The sequence below is a fragment of the Lagopus leucura genome, unplaced genomic scaffold (genome assembly GCF_019238085.1).
Source record: "Lagopus leucura isolate 7727_CA_CO unplaced genomic scaffold, USGS_WTPT01 Super-Scaffold_100001, whole genome shotgun sequence".
Classification (NCBI taxonomy): Eukaryota; Metazoa; Chordata; class Aves; order Galliformes; family Phasianidae; genus Lagopus; species Lagopus leucura.
In genome coordinates this window covers 82,435,922-82,451,971 of record NW_024962262.1, presented here as the reverse complement: position 1 = coordinate 82,451,971, position 16,050 = coordinate 82,435,922, and positions in this window count along the sequence as shown.

The window sequence follows — 16,050 nt, the reverse complement described above, 5'->3', positions numbered from 1 at the left end:
GATCCAGGGAATTTGTATTAAGTTTTACCCATCAAGCTATTTGATTACTTGGAAAAGGGTTTTCCAGTTGGACTGAAAAAAATGGATTGGGCTTATGCTCCTCATAACACAGATCCTAATAAATGTTGAGGCACTCTGAATCACAAAATTGTCAGCACATTATTACTACATTTACTTCAGCCAGGGCATATAAAAGGTACCTTATTATAGATTTTCTGCAACCAACACCTCTCCCTTTTGGGTTGCCAGAGTTGATAAGTTAGCAAGAAATCACCATTTATCTTTACTTATGTTCTTGGCCCTCACGTATTACCACTCCCCTCAAATATTCCACATGCATGTTATTTGGGAGCGGTATTCTTTACCACAGTTGCCTTTACTGCACCAATAGCAACAAGTAGTCTTATCTTTGGATGAACCAAGCTGAGGCAGTATAATTAGATGATATCATATCTTCCCTGTCCTGGTACAAGCATAGTATTTTAGCCTACATTTTTGGCCTATCTGAAAGCTAGAATTTGTACCTTGAGTTTCAAAGACAAAAGAGAAAACAACAACAACAACAAAACCAGAAAAGTGTAGATCACATACTCCCAGCAGCTAGCCACAGAACCTCTTCTTGAAGCTATTGGGCTACCTCAAATATTATGGCAGTCAGATTTTAGAATCACTGCTCTTCTGACCTAGGTTGGTTCAGGAGAATGCATGTGAGACACTACCTCTTCTGAAATAGTTTCAGTGTGTGCGAAATTAATGAATCTAAATGAAACACAATAAGCAATCATTAAAAAGTGTGGTGTAATGATGCAGAAATTTCCAAGTCTGATATTCCAATGTGTGTTAGAGTACACGTGGCCCAGTAAACAAGACATACATTTAACGATAGCAAAACTTGTCTTCCTGTATTTCCCGTATTCAGAATGAATTCTGAATTACTAGACTGATGGGGAAAGACACATTGAAACCCCATGGAACCCCAGTTCTGCAGTGAAACTCACAAACTCATAAAGCAGTCAAGTACAGAACATAACCTTTGCATTTGCTCACATTTTTGAATGTCTGATGTCAATTACATGATTAGATGACTCCTTTGCCATATACACGTTTCAGGATTGCATAAGCAACCTAGGAACAGAAGTCAAAATTGCAAATTGCCCTGTTAGCAAGACTACTCAACACTGAAACCATATTTTTGAACATTTTGGTTCCCATCCTTTTTTGTGGTTTCAGTTCTGTGTCACATACAAGGCAAATGACAGAACTGTGCTTTACAGAAACCACTATATTGCTAGCATTATAAGATTGAAGAAACACGCATACCTTCATGCCTGATGTTACTGTGTCATAGGATAAGAGGACTTTCTGCACTAAAAATCTAAAAATTTATGTTTTCCAATTATTTTCCTATGTAAAATGTTTCTGTTGTTGTCATATAGGACAAAAGGATAAAATCCGTGCAGAAATGAATGGAGGACAGGCATTCATAATCTACCAGGGTCCATTAAGATGAAGGCTACATTGAAAAAATGTACTTCCCAACAAGATAGCACAAATGCCTGTGTACAATGAGATCAAAACTCTGTCAGTTTTTACACTGTCTTTTCTGATATCATAGACGATGCTGCCTTAATAAGCTTTGTCAAAACCATGTTCCACAATAAGGGCAATAGGACAAGGAACTGGTACTTTGAATGCTAAGACATGAAAAAGCAATTTCAGTTCCCTGGAGATATTTCAGGAAGTCATTAAAGAACATTAGTTACTTGAGCACAATGGAGCCTTGAAGGATAATCCAAAAAACAAACATAGGTTTGGAAAAATACCCTAGATTACACAATTTCTTCAAGGTACCCATCAGAGGTATACTCGAAAAGTCAAAATGGAAAATTATGGCTTTGTCTTAAGAAATTATTTCTTTAATGTTGATGAAAATAAAGCAGGTTGACAGAGAGAATGAAAATTCCAGCCTTATATATATATAAACATATAAATGAAAAGATTGTATGAAAATATGAGTGTAAAAATCTATAGGTTTCAGCATGCCAATGCCAAAAATTAATTAATTAAATAAATAAATAAAGGAGCCTTCTTTAAATAAGGAAGTGGCATTCAGATAGTAGAAAAACTTTTCATTTATGACTATTTTTAAAAGATCATTAACTTACATATAATACATTTCTGAATCCACCTTGGTCTATGAAGCAAACATGAAAATACAAAAACTGTAGCAGGCAATTGTCTTTTTTGTATTCGTTTTCTTATATAAGCTATGTGGCAGATACCACCATTCCCTCTCTTTTCTAGCAGCATAATAGAAATTCTGATCACGAGGTCACCATATTTCTTCCATACTGTGTTTTACTATGTGAATGTGAAGGAACTGGCTAGTGACATCAAGTTCAGTGCACTGCTATACTTTCAAATGAAAGCATCACAAAATTGGGTATTAAAGTATGCTAAATGTTAAATTAACAGCACCAAAAAACAATTACACATTGCTAAAAGTCTTTTTTCTATGCATCCCTTTTCAATTGTGTAGTGAAAGATTTTTCCACTAGGAAATAATCGTTCTTGCAAACTTTAGTATTCAATATTCAAACTCAAGAGTTTTGATGGAGGTTATCAAGAGTTCAGGATATGTTCAAAATTAAACAAATGATTAAAAAAAAAAAACAAAAACAAGGAAAAACAACAAAACAAACTAAAATGAAAGCAAATTAACAAAAAACAACAAACAAACAAAAAACCCAGAGAGTACATACATATTTATAAGCATATAGATGTTTGTGCAGACTGAAGGCTTACAGTCATAGGAGTGGAGGTGTGATTATTATTTTTTTAAACTCTTTACGTGTTATCAGTTGTATGTGCTTTCAGTGCTGCCTTCAGATAGGAAGATTTTGTTTTGTTTGCTTCTTTAAATTGAAAGTCTATTTCTATTTTCCTTCTAGGAAATGATACATAGAGAGCATTAAGAGGCAAATTATAGGAGAAGTAATAAAAACATACAAAATAGTAAATGCTATGGAGTATACCTCATGCACTTCTTTTTACTTTTCTCCTTAGATATAGAGAAGATGCAGCTAATCGAAATTGAAATTGGATTGAAATAATGAAGTTATTTACAATTAGAAGAAATGAAGAAATGACTACACCTTTTCCTATGCAGCTTCTTGCATATTTTATTGCATCATTTTCTGAACCAACTGGTTTCAGACACTTTTCAATACAACAATATTATTTTACAATACTATTTTAGGTAGTGCTTACAATACAGTTAATGTAAAACACTATGATCATTGAACAAGTTTTGTGCAGTCACACTTAGCTATTATTGGAGTCTCAACACATTTTGTCAGCTCTCTAGAAGAATATTTAAAAAATGCTAAATTACTATGAAAAAGCTTCTGTTTTATGTGGCCTGAAGATCAACGGCAAGTGAGAAAAAGATACAGCATATAGTTGTGCTGGAGTTGTAACTTAATGTATTTCTAGCACCTACAGTCTTTGTATGACTAGGCACACTCACTCTTTTCTTTGTTCTTTATTACCAGTGGTACTCAGTCCTTTGTATGATCTATGTTTTACTGTCATATTTAATAAAGAAATCCTGCCTAAAACAACTTTCGTAGGTGCAAGTTTAATGCTTTCAGCTTCAATTTCTTTCTCTGAAGGGCTGTGAACCCTCCTCTCTCACCTTCCAGGTGAGGGTTTGAATCACCTTCTACAGACTTATGTGAGAGCAGATGCTCTCATGCCCTCCTATTGTGATTCTTCCACTTTAATATTAAATTTAATTTTATCATTCAGTATTCAGCAGACAAGAAAAGGAGAGTGAGCAGACAGAAACATATAGCTTAGCTGTCATGGTACTTACCTGGAAAGAAAAACCTTTCCATTACTCTCACTGCTACAATCTGTACTTAAAGTGCTTAAACTTGGATTGGCATTTCAAGGATAATCAAGATCTCTTAATCAAATATTCTTAAAAAAGGAGATGGGAAATATGCTTGTACTCCTTCCTCTTTGGTCTACACCATATGGAACTGTTTCAAAAGGAAGGACGAAGAGTGAGGAGTTCCAGAAAGCCCAGTGGTCAAAGTATGGACCGAATGAAAGTGAATTTAAAATGTCTGCAAGGCTACCAAGAAGAAGGGAGAGATCTAAATAATTAAATCCATTACTAGTGGAAGTGTGTTCTAATTGCTTATCCACTGGAAGTGTCCATAGAAAGCTAAGAGGCTCAGTGACATTCTGAAGTCAAGAATGCAGCTGAGCTGGGGGCACTGTAAACTCCTAACTTTACAAGTAGGGAGGGTTAGTGACAGGTCTGAATACCTAAGACAAACAAGGGCATGCTGACACATGTCTACATTATCATGCTTTTGTCACCCAGTTTCAGTCTGGGACAGCAGGTTGCTCTGGAGCACCAGGCACAGAACTGTCCCAGACTTCCTGCCCCACTGCCCGCACTGTGTATTGATGTGTATAACAGCACAGATAGGCAGTTCCCAGCTTGGTGTCAACTCAAGCAGACATCCAGAGGCCTGGAGAAGTTTTACAGATCTAATCCAAGACAAAAGCAGAGATGCTGATTATGATTTTTAATTGTGAAAATGCAAGAATAAAAATAAATAATAAGTAAATGGAATAAAAAGCACCACCACTGCAATTCAGATCTAGCTAGAAACCTTAATATGAACTTAGATCACAAGAAACAACTGCATAAAATGGAGAAAGAGAAAAAAGTCACTAATCTCTTCTAGTTGTTTTGTTGGCTTCCTCACATAGTACCTTTTATTATGCCAGTAAACTTGTGTCTAAACTTCCAGCATCAACTAACAATTTCCTTGATTTTAGTTCACTGATGTGGAAATGAATATTAAGTCAGCCATCAGCCTCCCAAAAGCTTCTTCAGTAACCTCAGCCGATGTACTGTCTTAATCTGTGTACAAAACAAGTGATCAGCATAGCAACAAATTCTTTAAGTGATGGAGAAGTAGCATCATACTTTTAATATGTCTAGACAACAACGACAGTGTTAGTTTCTGAATTACAGCACTGTAAACAGATCCATATCCAGGTTAATAAGTAATAAAGCTGAACTAGAAAAGTGGATCTTAGCTAATTCATAGGTTTTCAAGGTGTTTTAGGCTAGATGGATTCTAGCCAAGGTTCCAAGCTTATGAAACAGTGATTCATGGCAAATAAGGGCAAATGCCTTAGACATATGAATATTTGTTACTCCAACATGCTGACCTTTTCCTAAAGAGGCAGAAATTTAATTATTTACTTTAAAAAGCACAATTATAGAAAAAGTCAAGACCTGATTTATATTGAGTTTCTGCATTTTTCACCAATAAATAAGTTAAAAGAAAAAAATGAAGGAATATTTCTAATAACCAGGAGTAAAATTAGTACATATGTATGTGTGCTTTTTGTGGGAGATGGGGAATGTTTCTTCTCTCGCTGCACATTTAATATTTGCAAGGTTTCGTTTACAACTCATAACTGTTTTACTGAAATCTGCCTTATTGCTCTCTCTCAGTTCTAGTTGACGTTATTCTCTTAACTGGCATGAAAATAACTGGTCAGAAGGGATCAATGACAAATTCCAAGTGTCAGAGCTAAGTGTGTAGCACTCATTTCCCAGTCTCAGATTTATCAGCAGACACCACCATGTTGCTACTCTAGCGGGTCTTGCAGCACCTGCGCTTTCACCTCGAGCTCAAATGTCACGTAATAAGTAGTGAATATCAGAGACCAAAAAATGAAAAGCTTGTGAAAGTTTGTTCAAACACACATTTCTCTTATCTGTATGGGGAACTATCTACGTTGATTTTGTTTTTTTCACTGACTCCTTTTAGGCCTCCCACCACTTTTCAGCCTCTTTATTATGAGTTAGATGTTTACGTTAGATGCTTTTTGGCCTCTAGAGATTCCTACAGCTGCCCAAATTTTGACACTTTGTAATCATGCAGATTCAGTAACTTATTGTAATTGTTTAAGGTGTCATCTTAAAAATAAAAAATAATAATAATAAAAAAAGCCTTCTTAATTATAAGTGGAAAAGAAGCTAAGTGCAGATTAGCTGAGACACAGTTGTCAAGTATGCTTCAGCAAGAATGATCCGAACTCTGATCTGCTGCACTCACATGGGATCTCTTGAGAATATATCTCCTGCAAGATCATATTTTAATTTGCGCAGGTGGTATTTTTAGCAGTTTGATATCTTCCTTTCCCCCTTTCCCACCAATGAAATAAATCATATTGTGGTCATAAAGCAAACCCATTCACCCAACTCCATTTGCTATAATTGTGCTTGCTACCATGTAGCCTACGGTCATTGATCAAGCATAGCATTCATATCCAAGAGTGTGTATGTGAGCATGTGTTCAATTAGAAGCTTAGTTTACGGCAATGACAGCATAGAAACTTTTAGACACAGGAATTCTTAGACATCTTTCCATCTCATTAAAACATAGAGTCTCACTTTGACTGTAGATAGTTTATTTCATTTCTACACAAATTAATTTCATAATTAAAACTAGTAATGGAAAATGAAGTTTATATGAAAAGAAGTCATAGAATTTTTTCAGGCATTTTCTCCAGTATATTATGAACCTCCCAGAAATAACCACAGAATTTTATTGAACCATTCTATATCTCTGCAATATTTCAAAATCACAAAGTCATGGACTCAAAAGTACTGGAAGATGCCTCAGGGCAGTGTCCACTTAAGTTCAGAGTACCAGTCACCAAAAGTGAATACTCAACAACCACTCTGGGTGACATGCTAAAGAATTCAAAAATAATAAAGTATTTTCATATGTTTAAATGGGATTTTCTGTGTTTCAGTGTGTTCAGATTGCATTTTGTCCTGTCACTAGGCACTGCTGACAAGTATCTGTCTCTGCCCTTACTCCCCTCCAAAAGACTATCTAAAGGCTGGATGAAGTCAAGGCTTCAGGAAGGGCTGTGCTATCATCCACATGCATATGAGATTGAGGAATCCAGAGTACAGTTTCAGGTTGCTGCATGCTGATCAGATACAGTGCAGTTATAAACTGAATGACATTGCAAGCAGAAGTGTAAATGAAAAACAAAACAAAACAAACAAACAAACAAAAATGTGATAAAAGGTGCCGTAAGGGTTGCTTGAAGAACAGCATTGATTTGACATCAGGACGCTAAAACCTTAAAAACTCACATTCAAGGAATAGGGCTTATTTTTTTTTTTTTTTCTTATTTCTTGATAATATATCAATGCCAAAGATCTATTTCAAAGATAAAACTTAAAAGCTTTCTACAAAAAGCGAAACAAGCTTTTACAGCTTACATCTGGATTATCAGAATAAAACTCTATGTTATGAACTATACTGCTTGATCTCTTTCAAATGGGATCTTTATCCCATTCACCTCTATTCCCTTTTAATCATGCAGACTTTACTCACTGACTTTATTTCCTGTATATTTCACATTAAAATACTATTTTTTCCTAGTAGTTTTGTACGGAACGTGATTGTGCTTATTGCCAGAACAGAACACCACACTCTACTCTTATAAGGCTTCAGATATGCCTCACCAAAGGTTAAAGGAAAATCTGTAATAGGTATGCTTTGATTTGAACATTACTGCAATATTTTTGCCAAGATGCTTGCACAATTATCCAATTCAGTACATGCTTTTGTATTTTATTACTGATAATGAATGAGGCAGATAGTACTTAGTAACATCACTTTCTTGACCTTTCCAATTGTTCATTTTTCAGTGTGAAGACCTTTCACAATCTCTTTATATTCACTAAAAGGTTTTTGCTTCTAAAACTATTCTTAATAAACTGATTATTAGGCTTACGTTACTACGCAGAAGGTTTTCATTGCTCTGTAAATGAATGAAATTAAAGGTGTTTTGGGGGGGGTGGTTGGGTTATTTTTTGTTGTTGCTGGTGCTGGTAGGTTTATTGTTGTTTAGTTTAGTAATAGTCTTTTTAGTTCCCTTTTCATTTCCCTTGCTTATTGCTTTTAATGAACCTTGCAGGTCTCAGTTAACCCACTGAAACACATTATTGAGTACTCTTTCTAACACAGTGTTGTAGTAGTACTTCATTTCCATTAACTGTGAGGTGCAGTTCAAGAAGCTGGCAAAGCTTAGAGCACAGATAGTCTCAAGAATTTTCCTATTCCCGAGCAATACATCTCCGGCCACAGCAGTTAGAGAAAAGGAGGAAGAGTTTGTGCTCTTCTAAAAAATACTTTCTATTCAATAATTTACCCTATTTTGTAAATGATTAGAAATTGTACCAATTCATCTACTTTCTCATTCTTGGGAAAAAGGCTGTCCTTACCACTTGAATTATGTTTTTGGTGTTTTCATCTCCAGAAGTCTAGCATCTCCATGCAAAGATGCTCCTCACTTGGATAGACACCATACAGTTCTCTTCTATGAGCATTCAGTTATTAAACTTCAAAGAACCTGTCCTTCTGTTTGGTGGTTTGCATTGGTTACATAGGACTATATATAAGGAAGGCATTGACAAGTGGTACCATAGCTAACTGATTACTGGGAACAGAATTCTAGGTTTTTGGAAAGGAAAAGTTTAAATTTATCTTGTATTTTCTATTTTCTTAGCCTTTTTGCTTGTTTTTCTCACCTCATCCTTGATCCATAGGGGATGGCTCCTTCACAGAGATATTTTCTCCGGAATTCTTTCTCAATGTCATGCAGTGGTGACTCATTTTTTATTTTGTTCTTCAAATGCTCTTTTTTAGTTTTCAATTGCTCTGTAATTAATTGCAATTAACAACTTATCACTCATCCACATGGCTTTAAATAATTTATATTTCAAGATTTACTTTGTGCCCAATATTACTGGAGATTATCGTTTCCTTTTCTCATATTTGTCTGCTCATAAACATTGCCAATCTTTTTTACTTGATGCATTCCTGATTGTATTAAATTGTGCCATTTACATATTAAAACATGTGTGCTTGCTTGTACCCCAAATCCATCCTAACAATCATGGCACTTACCTTATCCATTTTAGTTAATAAAATTCAGTCTGAAGATTTTCCTTGCAGAGTTTCCTGCGACATACACTGATGTAAAAATGAGCTCTACATAAAATTCTAGTCCTCCTTATTAATGACTGAATAAATTATACAAATTAAAATTCCCCAGATATCACTACAGTTGCTAATCTAATGTTCGCAGCTATATCTGAGTGTGCTTCCCTACCCTGAACCACAGGTGGTAAACACATTTTCCTTCCCCCTCAATACTTCAATTTAAACTGACTCAGTCTTTCCACATTTCTCTTCATTTTTAATAATCCTCATCACAAACCGACAGGAGTTATTAACTCACAGTGCCATCTTCCTCTACCAAATACTTGGATGCAGAGAGTGCCTTTCAGATTCCTAATCTTACCACATACACCTCTGCATCTCCAAGTAAAAGTTGACCCATGATTTCCCAAAGTTTTGCAAGTAGTCCCACTAGAAACAAAGTATTATAACTACTGCCAGTGGAAAGTGTATAGACTTTATGTTCCATTGTGTTGCTATTTGTAGATCCTAGGAACCTTTATAATCTATCTACAGCCAGCAGTGTTAGGCACTTGAGAAAATGCTGTTCATCTCTCTCACACAGCAGCTCAGCAGAACATTATTAACTATGTGCTTCAATATGTACTTTTGTTCTCTGTCAAAAGCCATCTGTCTGTTTCACACCATTCAGCTGCAGAGTTTGAATAAATGTTTCAATGTTTCAGTGAGAATTTTGATGAAAAAGTAGTTTCTCTGTTCATTCTCTATAATGGAAAAAGAAACCCTCCAAATCTTCTTATATGAATTAATTTAGCATGAACATTTTTAATTATTGCCATTTTAACAAAGAATAGGATGATCATCTTTGTGTCTCTCCCAGATCATGATCAAACAGCCTTTCCAGAAACAAATGGACAAAGATTTTGGACTTCAGATGAGGAGATTTTCTTTCTTCCAAGCCCTTGGATCTCCTTAGCAGATCCATTGCTATATGCATGATGAATATAAATCTGAATAAAAATATCATCCAGCTGCAGAATGGTTGAAGACTGATTTTGCCTGGTTTTGCACTGTGTGTCATCAAAATTTTTGCTCTACTTCATAGCTGTATCACTACATAGCTTTTCCTTATATCCTTGGTAGGATGGATTGGATGAATGTAGTCTATTACTCTGCACATTGTTACAGGGTCACATACAAGTTATCAATGCAGTTCCTCAGCTAGAGGTACTAATTTGAGCCAACAGGCACCAGTTGTCAAGAATCTAGTAGAAATCAAATTATCCTGGAATGCCTCTGTCTTTCCATCTCACGTAGTTAATGGGTCCATGGGTTCAAATGTTAATAAAAACACAGCAAGAGAGCAGACACAGGGACACCTAAGAACACAGCCTTCTTTTTTTAGAAGACCCCTCCAAAGAGTAGGAAAATGAATTGTCCTTGTTCAGCTTACACCTAATTTTGTACCTGAGAAGGATCACCATGCCCATGAAGTCAAATTTTCACACTCTTTCTCTGAATTCAGTAATGTCAAAAGAAGTTATGAGTATGTTCTGATTACTTGCCTCAGGTGTACAGCAGGTCAGACTTTTCTAAAACTATGAAACAGTAAATGTTCATATAAAAGTCAGCACTCCCTCCTCACACAGGAAGTTGACTAGCATGAGAATGTAATTTTTGCCCTCAAACTTGCCTTAAACTGTTAGAGGGAAAAATGCAAAGGATAAAGGTACCTTGCTTTTCTCCCAGAACAATACTTTCTCCCCTTTTGACGGAGTACATACTTGGAAAAGAAAAAAGAAAAAAGTTGTTGAGAACTTCTTTAGCAGAGGGGTTGGACCCAATAATCTCTAGAGGCCCCTTCCAACCCCTACAATTCTGCTCAATAATCCTTAGAGGTCCCTTCCAAACCCTACAGTTCTGTGCTTCTGTGATTCTCCTTTTTGCAGACACAAGACTTAAAACCATATATTTCCCCTAAAATAATTACTGAAATTTTATCATTGTTACAGGCTTTCTGGTCATTAGAACTTGAAGACAAACCAAACTGTTGCAAAACTCGTGGTAAAATAAAGTAGTGTTAAAAAGGAGAGAAGAAATAATGGGAAAAAGAAGAAAAACAAACAAACAAACAAGCAAGCAAGCAAAATAGAAAAGCACAGCTTGAAGAAATGTATCCAGTAAGTCTTATTCTCTTGTACTGACATGTTAGAAACATACCTTCTGTGAAACAACTTTACCTGAGATGGTAGCTGCCATGGCCCTTGGCTAACAGCGTATTTTTCCAGATATATGTACTATCATTGATCCATGGTGTGAAAAGAGTATTGTTTGAACTTGCTTGAGTTATCAGTATTAGTAAATTATATCATGAAATACATTTGAAACATCACTTCTGTCAGTAAGTTGGGGCAGGGGGCGTGGTGTGGAGAGGAGTAGAATTTTTTTCCTATGTGTGTTTTAGGGACACTTTATTCTTGCTCTTCACTGTCTCACTTTTCTTGATTCCAGTCAAAATCTAGCAAATGAGGGCTGACTTGTTTAGCACTACCCAAATGTGCTGAAATGAGTTTAGACTCAGCCCACACAAAAAGCTATTTCTATTTACTTCAGTCCAAATCTGCTCCACAAGAGATGATCATGGATCAAAGAGCAGCCAGAAGTCAGAAGTTATTTTATTTCCAAATTTTACTTGTGGAAGAAGACCCAAAAATCTGCCAATTAATAGGCATTAAATGAAATATGTGTGAGCATAATGCAAGTGGACTTTACATGAAATGCATACACAGAATCACAGAATTACAGAATCATAAAATAGATTAATCCAAACAGCAGGATATATTGATCATAAAAGTATGACAATTTTTGACAGCAAGATGATTATCCAGCTGTTAAATACTGTGCAGAATATATTTTGATTCAACCAAGTCCACATAACTATGCTTACTTTTACATTATACTATTAAAAATAGTGCTAAATAAGTGATGTAAAGTGCACTTAAGAAATATTTATAGAATATCTTAATATACATTAAATTTATTCTATTTCCAGTAAATATTTTTAAAAGGCAGTTCTCTGCAGGTTTGTTGTTTTTTTTTTCCACACCAGATCCCATACTAATATATGATGCCACTAATAGGCCATCTTTAGCCCAGTTTCTCCACCAGATGCATATATTTTTAATGATTCTGTTGTTGTCAAAATGGGTGAAATTTTACTGGTTGCTATGCTGAAAGTGGCAGGCAATTGATAAAATGCTCTGTGTATCTGTCCTTCCATTCATCAATTTCTTGCAGGTGTACAGCTTTGTTTTTAAACACTATAATTCCCTGTCAGATGAGATGTATATGAGCAGGTTTAAGGTGCCTAGTCAGTGAGCCATAAATTTTGTAGCAGAATCTTGCTATTACTGTAAAGTTGGGGTACCTCTGCTCTTTTCAGCTCAACATACTGCTTCATTTTTTTCACATTCATATAGATGCTCATGATCATAACTAGAAGAAAAATCTCAAGCAAAAGGCAGGATATTTTTTTCTCTGCAATGAAATGAGTACTCTTCTTTCCATCCCAAAACCAACTAAGTAGCCCCTACTTAATGTCAAAGGTTGTGTGCCCTACTTGCTTGCTTTCTCTCTTCCTATCTCTTATTCTTTCAGAATAAAAATCATTCTTCCCTGTGGCTGTGAGAGGGGACTGCATTTTTAAGGAAAGGAAAAAGGAGTGGGAAAGGAGTAATGCAGAAAGAGTAGAGACCAGACGGAATTTTCTGGTGGCATAAAAAAGGGAAATATTATTCCAATTTTTAAGAATGGGACCTAGAGAACTATAGGCCAGTGAGCCTCACCTGGGAAGATCACAGAGCAGATCCTCCTGGTTCTATTGATGGAGTGACAGCATTGATGGACAGGGGAGGGGAGATGGATGTCATCTACCTGGACTTCTGCAAAGTCTTTGACATGGTCCCTCACCATATCCTTCTCTCTAAATTGGAGAGGTATGGATTTGAAAGATGGACTGTTCAGTGGATTAAGAACTGGTTGACTGGTCACAGCCAAAGAGCTGTGATCAATGGTTCTACGCCTGGGTAGAGGACGGTCACAAATGATGTTCTCCAAGGGTCAGTCTTGGGACTGGTGCTTTTCAACATCTTTATCAATGACATAAACAATAGTACTGAGTGCAGTTGATACGAGGGAACAGAAGCCTAGTCTAGTGGTTGGTGATCATGCCCATAGCAGGGGGGTTGAAACTAAATGATTTTTGAGGTCCTTTTCAACCCAGGCCATTCTGTGGTTCTGTGATGATTCTATGATTCCTGGATCCTAGGACTTGACTAGTTTGAGAACAGCTGTTTGATTTTGGAACAGCAGAAGTGCACACATACATTTAAATTTCAGTTTCCTACCTTGACAGATATTTTTGTATATTTGATTATCTCTTCTGTCTTCAGGCTGGATTCTCTCTCAAACATACAACTTCAGCATAAGACTATATTAATGGGTTGGATCTCTCTCTATACTGCTCAATACATTCATAAAAATATAGGACAAAAGCAGTATAGTTATATTAGAGCAGAGCTCTGCAATGGTGAATATTTTTGTGCTAAGGAGTTACTTTTTTAGGGACTAATGTGAAGACATCAATAAATGGAAAAACGTATAACTTAAGCCACTGGTTTATTAGCGTTGTTAATAATCTTTGCATCAGAACTGTTATTTCTCTTGTGAATTCACGCAGCTGTAATTCACACATAGTGGCTCTGTTTTTTCTCTATTATACTGCAAAGCAGTTAGTAACTAGACATTTTTCCGCTGGGAGAGGTCATCGATATAATCAAAGTGATCTCTCAACCTGCTTTTCCATAACTTAAACAAGTCATATTTAATTGTCTCTTCTAAAATATGTCTTTTTTTCACTCAGTGCTTAAGTTTCTTTTCTATGCTTTCTCTTTGTCTCCATTATCTTTCCAGTATCTTGTTCATATTGTATCAAAACTGTGGACAGATGCAGTCAAACTAATATTTTCCATATACAAAAGTAAAAGTCAGCCCTTAACCCTGCTTGTTCTCCTCCTTGTGAAGCTCACATCACCTTAGCCACTTCTTGCTCCTGCATGGCTATGCGAACTCATGTTGATCTGCACTACAAATGTTGTCCCTTCTGAATTGCTGGCTGCTAAGAAGTAGTTCTGAAATAAAGAGTTTATGTAATTATTTACTACTAACAAAGACCTCTCAAAAACTTTTAGTTGAAATAAAAATCTCTTTTGTTTGATCTAATCCATTGATTTATCTTATATAAATATCCTACATCACTAAAACATGAATAAAATTAATGGACATTTAGTTTTAAAGTGGCTCTGTACAGTGTGATTTATAGGTCCAGGTACTTCTCAGTAATGTCATTGTAAAACGTTTTGAGGTTGTTTAACTATATTGGACAAAATTTTAATGGAAATTTTGTCTGAAAGCTGGAACTTGCACAGGTCCACATTCAGGAAATACATCTTCTGGTACTTAAATTAAAAGTGTTCTTGTTCTGCTTACAAATAAATTGGCTCTTCTGGAATTCAACACACCTAAAATCTCAGCGTCTACTTTACATTGCCTGTGTTAAAACCTCTACGATTGAAAACATCCACCCCACTGCAATATTTTTGATCTCCACTTGCAGGGGTATAGGCAGATCCATGCCTATCTCAGAATGGTGCCACCTCTCTCTTGGGTGAAAAGTCCATGTCTACACTGGATAGCATTACTATTCCATACAGATTTTAATTCAAAGCACAGGCTATGTTGCTGCTGTTTCTATACTAAGATTTCAAGACCACATAATGCTTGTGTTGCAGCCCAAGGATACAAAGGCATAGGTAAAGATGCAAAGACTGTAGGAATTGTGTTGGAGATGTGCAAAAAGTTGAGGGAGTAAAATCTGCTGCAGCTGCATCCATATGGTACAGGGGTGGTTCTAGGACCATTTCCCAGAGCTCTATCATGTCTTCTTCTCAAAAGGAATTAGCTGAATGCTGTGAAAGACAGCTCAGGAGTCAGCTGTCTTATTTTATGCATAATGAAACCAGGAGCCAGAACTGAATTGGAGTCTAAGGTACCTGATGGTATAAATTTAAGGAATTAATCTGCTAGGCATCCCTGGGAATATGCTAGGCATCCAAGGGAATATCTAGTGTGCTTTAGGAAAGAAAAAGGTTGGGGTGGGGTGGGGGATGAGAGGCAATAAAGAACACTTCTGAACACTGGTCTCCTGATCTCCACATGTTTAATCACTATCTCAATCCCTTATTTTGCTTTGCTTCTTGATGACAAACTGCTCAGGTCAAGCCTGCTATACCCTTGAAGACTTTAGACAGTCAGTGCCTCCTGCCCTCAGCATAGAGACTGATTTTTCGTCCTTTTTCAAATGTAACTGTATATCTCTATCAGATTTAGCTTGGGCAAATTCCAGTACATGGATTTTACAATGACAGTGAAATTACTTCAGTTCATATTTAGCATAGACCACACATATGTAAAAGACACTCTTTTCTTTTGTTATGTAGAGTCTTACACTGAAGCAACAGTTAATGAAAATCAGTAAAGTTCTCCCAAATTACTTTTGATAAAGCAAATCACCACATGTTTGTGGTGACAGTATTCTTTGTTAACTTTCTCAGAGGAGGTCATGTCTCAGAAGAAACATGAAAATTTCTGGTATTATGAGCTCATCATTAGCTTATCATATCTTATCATATGAGTTAATGTATTCCCACATTTTTTCTTTGACATAAGTTAAATAGGTCATCTCCTTATCATCTGCACAAAACAGCTCATTGCAAAATGTGGCTAAGAGTATTTCAATCAAATTTTAATCAGTGAGGATACTGCCTTCTCTAAGTCCTGATATGTCAGAAGTTCTTCCAGGAAAGACAGACCAGATATAACCTGTGCATGTTTTAACTCACCTAAAATATCCATGCTGGATCTTTCTCTTGTAAAGAAGTAGGAA